This window comes from Crinia signifera, chromosome 19 (assembly GCF_055691185.1).
Source record: "Crinia signifera chromosome 19, ASM5569118v1, whole genome shotgun sequence".
Lineage (NCBI taxonomy): Eukaryota > Metazoa > Chordata > Amphibia > Anura > Myobatrachidae > Crinia > Crinia signifera.
In genome coordinates, this window is record NC_139226.1 from 15,059,057 (window position 1) to 15,067,235 (window position 8,179).

General features: G+C 47.5%; 1 protein-coding gene across 1 annotated transcript in view; it reads right to left on the bottom strand.

Moving 5' to 3' along the window:
* LOC146042162 (dual specificity tyrosine-phosphorylation-regulated kinase 1B-like) overlaps positions 1–7,011 on the bottom strand; it is a 58,723-nt gene extending 51,712 nt beyond the window's left edge. The window contains exon 1 of the mRNA XM_083162084.1: positions 6,741–7,011. The gene's annotated coding sequence lies outside the window, so the exon portion shown is untranslated. The remainder of the gene's footprint in view (positions 1–6,740) is intronic.
* Between the last annotated feature and the right edge of the window lie 1,168 nt (positions 7,012–8,179).

An 8,179-nucleotide genomic window follows, 5' to 3' on the forward strand; every position in this document is an offset into this window, starting at 1 on the left:
TTGGCTCACACAAATGCTACTTCCAGCCAATCCCGGGAGCTGCTCTGCGGCGATGCATGTTGCTAGGTTATATATGATGCAGTGAATGATTATGCCCAAACAAAGAGAGAAACCGGAGCAGTTCAGGCACTCCAAAAATACCCCTCTTTTCAAAGCCACTGCTCCTTCCAGGAACATGCAGATATAAATAACGCACTGCAGTTACCAATCCCGATCCGTAACCAATATCCAAACGAATCAGATGGGCTCCGGGTGTCGGCAGCCAAAAATTTTCCACTGGCACCATGCCATCTTAAACAGACATGTAAAAAAAAAAAAAAAAATGCTTTCAGATCAAATGTCCTCCACCTCTGCCACCCCCCCCAAATTGCCTGAAACCAGGACGAGCACGTGGACTGTAACTTACTGCATGATGCACTGCAACTACATCTATTTCACGCAACAGTCTGCAGCAGCGCTCTCCTCCTTAACGCATTCACTGCCACACTGCACAACACAACGACGGCAATTCCCTAGTAACAGGGATCTAGCGGGACTTCCTCCGGAGCTTCTAACGCAACTTGACAAGTGCTCCCAGCTCCCCCCCTCGTCCGCCACACACACACACACACACACACACACACACACACTACATCCTAACCAAGCAAGTTAAATATGCAGAATTAGCACTTATTGCACCACATAACTAATACATGTATTCATTGCTCTATAGCTGTTCTAAAAGCCTCATTAGCTGCACAATCAACACAAAACACATGGATGGAAATTGGGGGATGGAGAGAGGAAGTGGGGGGTTTGGTGGTTCTAGAAAATAAACCTACAAACAACAAGATCCTATCGGAGAGGTATCTGTGAAGACATACATCCCTAGACTGTACGGCATTTACATGATCAGATGTGCTGGATCCCGGACTGCTTCTATACAAGTCATAAGCAGATGGCATGTTGCATTGCTCCCCCACCCGTTCCTGTATGCAGGGGGAGGTGGCAGTGTGTGTGTGTGTGTGGTGCTCTGATTTGGCCACACTGGCTTAGTCCTTAGGACAGCAAGGCTGGAACCGAACCTGTCTAAGGTCATAGAGGGTTCACTGTCCCCTTGCTTAATTTAATGCAGATAGAAATATTTATCGGGTTTTTATTTAGTACATAAACCGGACGCTGTAGACAGATCTCGGGGACGGTTGGAATAAAGTCTCCACCCAGACGGACAGTTTGTGTGGGAAAGTATCGGAGGAGCTTTGACGTTTCCGATAAGCCCCTAAAAAACACATGAATGGGATTACACACACGCGCAGGAAAGTCTATGAGAGTTTCTCTTAGAAACCACCGGGTACGGGACTGGGCGCCATGATCCTGGATAAGGCGTAAAGGATCAGCTTGCTATGGCATTTAAATAAAAATGCAATGTGGATGTAGCCATAGTGTGCGATAGGTACACATTAAGCAGCATCTACAGAACACTACATCACAAGGAACCGTGGTGCACCCTGGACACAAGTACATTTCAAGGACTAAGCTCACAAATTCCAAAGAAATCATCTGAGGGGAGAGCAGCAGCTCCCGGGCAAATGCCAAACATTCCCCCCAGATGGGTCCCGTGCTCACATGCCTGCATATTCCCGGGACCCTCTGCACTCCGGTCCCTTATAGCATCCTGCTAATTCTGCCATGAGACACGAGTCACAGCTATGCTCCCGGCTAATGCCGCTTTATGGCCCGGGAACAGTTAGAACTTCACATAACTCTGGAACATGAAGGTACACAGATAGGTTATACTTGGTACATCCAGTGGCTGTCATTCCCGGCTGTGGAACCATTAGCCAATTTGATGGTAGTCATTCTCTAGCTCCCAAGTATAAATACAGAGACATGAAAAGAGTGGCTCTGTATTTAATGGGTGATCTGCAAAGTCCAGGGCACCCAGCTGGACACATTCTGAATTAGACAGTAACAGTACTTAATACAGAGCGGCGTGATCATATCCATTACTACAGCAGGATGCGGCTCTAACCCAAGCAGACTAAGGAACATATTGGTGAAACTGATATAATGGCGACGTGCATTAAACTGACCTATTTATTAAGCAGATAAACTTACGGGATGTGGGAGAAGGCATGTGACATCTCACACAGGTGGGACCGCCTTGGGGGAGGGTCTGGGAAATGGCCTGTGTGTGGCACACGCAACTAAACGATAAAGACAGATCAACAGAAATATAGATAGATCGATCTAGTAATAGTTACTTATATAGCACCAACATATTCTGTTGCACTTTATAATGGGGGAACATATGAAAGTAAAAGCTATTTATCATTTTTATTATGTTATTATTTTAAGCGTCACTTTATATTATTGCCCATATGGATGGAACAGTACAATACAGGTTCCACTGTGAAGAGTGCAAATCTTCTATATATAAGGAAAACTAAAATTATATTATATAAAAATAATATCTATATCCCTTAAAATTCTTCAATGTTCTCTGCAACCCTCCCACCAGAAGCAGTGTCTGGCAATGTGTACATGGGACCAGTTGGAAGACAACATGGTCATCATTTGATGTCAGCTAAGCTAGTTGTTCTAGCGGTCACTTTGCACCCTGTGTGAATCCATCAATCTACCGTTTGCATTGTTACCTATAAGAATGCAAGCCATCAGGTTTCTGTACACAAATAATGACAACTTAATAAAAAAAAAAAAAAAAAAAGTTTTGCGGCTTTCTACCACAATGACATGTCTAACAGATTATAAGCCTCAGTCTGACAGCGATAAGTGGAAGATGTCTGTAGTACATTCACAACCAATTATTTGCCAGCTCCAATACTCCTAAATGCCCCGCCAAAACTGGCAATTACAGCATGTGCCGTAACTACACATTGGTTTCACTTGTTCCAGACAGATTATTGTTCATGGGGCATTTGAAAAAGTCAGTATGTAGGGGTTGTGCATCTGTATAGGCAAGTTACTAAAACTGTAAAAAAGAAGAAATTCAAATGGAACACCGCGGTTCTGCGCAAACTAAAAAACAACAATGATTTGAATGGCTGCTGGTTGTAAAGTCCAAACCCCTAGCCGCCTTCCCAATGGCGGTGACTTGACACGAAACAGGTAAGTATCACGAGGATACAGGTGGGGGTTGGTCCTCACTATTAGCGCTCACAATAAAAGATTCTACCACACCTCCCTTAGGACTTAGTGGCGATCCTCTTCTCCAAAATAACGACAGCTTAGAATTAGGAACTCTGGACCATTCTCATACTCCAGGTCAACACACACTCCATCCCCATGGATTTCCACATAGGAAAAGAGGAAAACAACGATTGCGCAATACCACTTTAATTATGTACACACAAATCAGACAAATCAAGGTTAAAAAAATGCACAGATCCAGTAGTAAGGAGAAGGGGTGGAGTTTACCATTTAAGATGGAGAACCAGGTGAAAGGCTCTCTGAATGGGCTTAAGCGGTGACAGATGTTGAGACCCGGGTGGTCATGGCGTCAGTCCACAGAGAGAACACTCCTCCTCCAAAGCTCCCGGTCTGTAGGTGCAGCCTGCTCCGACGCGTTTCGGACACCAATGTGTCCTTTTTCAAGGAGTATCAAGGATACTCCTTGAAAAAGGACACATTTGGAGGAGGAGTGTTCTCTCTGTGGACTGACGCCGTGACCACCCGGGTCTCAACATCTGTCACCGCTTAAGCCCATTCAGAGAGCCTTTCACCTGGTTCTCCATCTTAAATGGTAAACTCCACCCCTTCTCCTTACTACTGGATCTGTGCATTTTTTTAACCTTGATTTGTCTGATTTGTGTGTACATAATTAAAGTGGTATTGCGCAATCGTTGTTTTCCTCTTTTCCTATGTGGAAATCCATGGGGATGGAGTGTGTGTTGACCTGGAGTATGAGAATGGTCCAGAGTTCCTAATTCTAAGCTGTCGTTATTTTGGAGAAGAGGATCGCCACTAAGTCCTAAGGGAGGTGTGGTAGAATCTTTTATTGTGAGCGCTAATAGTGAGGACCGACCCCCACCTGTATCCTCGTGATACTTACCTGTTTCGTGTCAAGTTACTAAAACTATTGGTTTAGATGTCCCAAAACATAAAACTTTCCTGCCATACAGTATATAGGAGTGATAACAGCAAGCTAAAGGAAAGCCAATGTATAGTAAATGCTTCGTATGTACCATTACTTACAAGTGCGCTAACTTTAAAATGTGCCATACCAACTAATATGGCAGCTCCCAACTTTTCTCCTCTGCCTTTTAGCCTGGCTACCAGATATCACTGCGTACTGTCCAATTCTGATCAGACCTCGTCATTAGAATATAAAATGCCAAACAAGTGTATCCCGGCTTCCAAGAATAACATGAACACTTTAGGATGACACAAGAGTATCATAGTGTTCATTCTAGCACCCGCCAACTTTGAAAACCCATGCAGTTCTACTTCCCTGCCTGGGGTGTCACTATCTGCTGTGGTGTTTCTAGTACAGGTTTGGTTTGCATATCAGTGCTGATATACAGACCACACTGTGCTAGAAGCACTACAGCGACACCCCAGGTAGGGAAGAGGAACTGCATGGGTTTTCAAAGTTGGCGAGTGCTAGAATGAACACTATATCAGATATAGAGGACTTGTTCCAAAGGCAAACATTTAAGCACACTTTGTTCAATACACATTTGAAAACTCCTTACACAAGCTTATATAATATTGCATTTGTAATATAAATATCTGCATTTTACAATGACACGTCAAAAGGCTAGGTACACACTGGGCGACCACTGGCACCGCCGATTAACTGTATCTGCGGTGCCACAGGAGTCACAATAGTGCACAGACACTGTCCGATATTGGCACAATAATCGATCAACGACATCACACATCCCCATGCATGCAGTCGTTGACTACAAAGTCAAGCTTGAGCTGCATGCACAGATGACAGGAGGGGGTTTTGTTAATGATAAGTGGTAGCATGCATCGTTAACGATTTGCTCTATACATTGTTAACGATATCGCCCATATCCTTAACGATATATTGCCCAGTGTGTACTCAGCATTGTGCTTGGTTTATAAAGGAAAAAAAACAATATACAGTAGTGTACTATTTGCCTGTCGACCAGAGATAATAAAAAAATACAGATTCTCCCGCAATATATTCTAATGCCGGAACAGTCACACTACTGTCAACCAAATACAGACAAATTTTTTTTTTTTTTTTAAAAAGCAGAACATCTTTATTTATGCTGCATAGTCAGCAAACTGCACTTGTGTCGTTATAGCGTCAATATCATTTGTCAACCGCTACAATAAATTCCACCTTTCCTTCTGCTCATTCTATAAAGAAGCTTTTCCTTTCCCAGAATTTGCTAGAAATAAAGGGGACTTATGCCCTTAAATCTCCTAGTCATTAACTGCACGGTCACTGAGCTACCTATGCAGGGGCTTATCCTAACCCGGCAGGAAAAAGAATTCTTCATGCACAACTCTAGCATAGAAAACATCTTATTGCCTAAAAACACCAGCAGTTCTATCTATTCACCCCAAATGCTCAGGGCAACAGAAATATATTAATGCACTTCATTCCAGAAAGTCAGAACTGAGATGAGACACTGCAAAGTAGATGTATCCCCCCTACACCAATACATTGGGGGCATTGTACTGATACATATCGAGAGCTCTTCCTTCATGTGCCCATACTTATATAGAGACATTAATGAGATATGTGGGGATATACAGCGGGCATGTGCAGCGAGACACCAGGCAGATTGCAGCAAGGCCTTCTCTGCAGATGGGACCAGCTCCTAGCAATGAATGGGTACTGCACCACATCATACCTACACTGCCAGGGAATGGGGGAGACCTCCTGTGATATCCCCTCCTATTCATTATACATGACTCTGCCAGGGTATGGGGGAGATCTCCTGCCATATCCCCCTTCCATTCATTATACATTACAGTGCCAGAGTAGGGGAGATCCCCACCCACCCAGGGGGCACAGGACAGGGTAAAGGAAGCTCAGGAGGCACGGGGTAGGAGGTAGAGACACAGGGGACAGAAAAAGATGAGGGAGGCTGGAGTAGGGGGGAGAGGAATAGGGTAGGGTCGAGGGAAGAAATTCGTGAGGCACGGGGCAGGTGAAGAGGTGCGGGGCACGGGGGAGAGGCACTGGGCAGACAAGAAGCTCAGGGAGGCATGAGGTGAGGCACTGGGTAAATAAGGTCAGGGAGGCATGGGGTCGGGGGGAGAGGCACTGTGCAGGGGAGAAGCATGGGGTAGGCTAGAAGCTCAGGGAGGCAAGGGGTTTTGAGGGATGCACGGGGTAGGGAAGCAGCTCAGGGAGGCACGAGGTATGGAGGGAGGCACGGGGTAGGGAAGCAGCTCAGGGAGGCACGGGGTAGGGGGGGCACGGGGTAGGGAAGCAGCTCAGGGAGGCACGGGGGGCACGGGGTAGGGAAGCAGCCCAGGGAGGCACGGGGTAGGGGGGAGGCACGGGGTAGGCACGGGGTAGGGGGGCACGGTGTAAAGAAGCAGCTCAGGGAGGCAAGGGGTAAGGAAGCAGCTCAGGGAGGCACGGGTATGGGGGAGGCACGGAGCAGGGGATGCAGAGCCCCCTGATGCCGGCAGTGCGGGAGCCCCCTCCGGGCGCCGGGGACGTGTCAGGCGCTCTGGCCGGTGTCGAAGGAGACAGGCCGCACTTGGATCCCCGGCTTCTACCGTCAGCCCGCCCACCGCTCTCTCACCTCAGGCGCAGCAGCAGGCTCTCCTCGGGCGGACGCACATCCTGGCAGGCTCCGGTGCTCTGCAGAGGAGGCCGGATCGGATGGGCCGGCGCTCGCTCCCTTCTCCCCTGGGGTGCGGCCCGGCGCGGGTATCGGGGCCAGCGGGTGAGGGGCAGTGACGGCTCGGCGCCTCCGCCGCGCACTCCGGCTCCGGCTCTCGGCTTTTTTTTTCCCAGTAATGCAACACAAAATGGCTGCGAAAACAAACCGACGCAACAGCCGCTGAGGAGAAATCACGTGAGTGCGCATGCGCAGAGCCCCGCTGTGCTGCCCGAGCCCCACCGCCCCCGCTCTGGGAGCAGCTCCTGCGTCACCGCCCCGCCCCCTGACAACACGCCCCGCCCACTGCTGCTGCTGCAATGCTTGATGCTAGGGTGTAGTAGGGAATGAGGGATCCCTGGCCTGTGCCCCCAAATGCTCACACTGACCTATGCCTCCTAATGTTTACACTGACCTGTGCCCCCAACTGCTGACACTGACCTATGCCTCCTACTGCTCACACTGACATGTGCCTCCTAATGCTCACACTGACCTGTGCCGCCTACTGCTCACACTGACCTGTGCCTCCTAATGCTCACACTGACCTGTGCCTCCTAATGCTCACACTGACCTGTGCCCCCTACTGCTCACACTGACCTGTGCCCCCTACTGCTCACACTGACCTATGCCTCCAACTGCTGACACTGACCTGTGCCTCCTACTGCTCACACTGATATGTGCCTCCTAATGCTCACACTGACCTGTGCCTCCTAATGCTCCCACTGACCTGTGCCCCCTACTGCTCACACTGACCTGTGCATCCTGCTGCTCACACTGACCTATGCCTCCAACTGCTGACACTGACCTGTGCCTCCTACTCCTCAAATTGTACCTTGTATCGCAATTTATTGCATGAAAAAAATAGAACATAGAATTTGACGACAGATAAGAACCACTTTGCCCCTCTAGTCTGCCCCCGTTTTTAAAACATAATACCTCAAACCATATTTGATCCTTATTTTTTATAAGGATATCAATATGCCTACCCCAAGCATGTTTAAATTGTATTTGATTGTACCACCTCTGATGGGAGACTATTCCATTTACCCACTACCCTTTCTATGAAGTAATTCTTCCTCACATTTCCCCTGAATCTTCCTCCCTCTAGTGTCAGTGCATGTCCTCGTGTTCTGCTGCTCCTCTTCCTGTGAAGAATGTCTCCCACCTGTACCTTGTTATAACCCTTGGTATATGTGAAAGTTTCTATCCTTTCCCTTCTCCGCTCTAAACTATACATGCTAAGATCTTTTAGTCTTTCCTGGTACGTTTTGTGATGTAGGCCATGCACCATTTTAGTTGACCTTCTTTGTACAGTCTCTAATGTATTTATATCCTTCTGGAGATATGGCCTCCAGAACTGA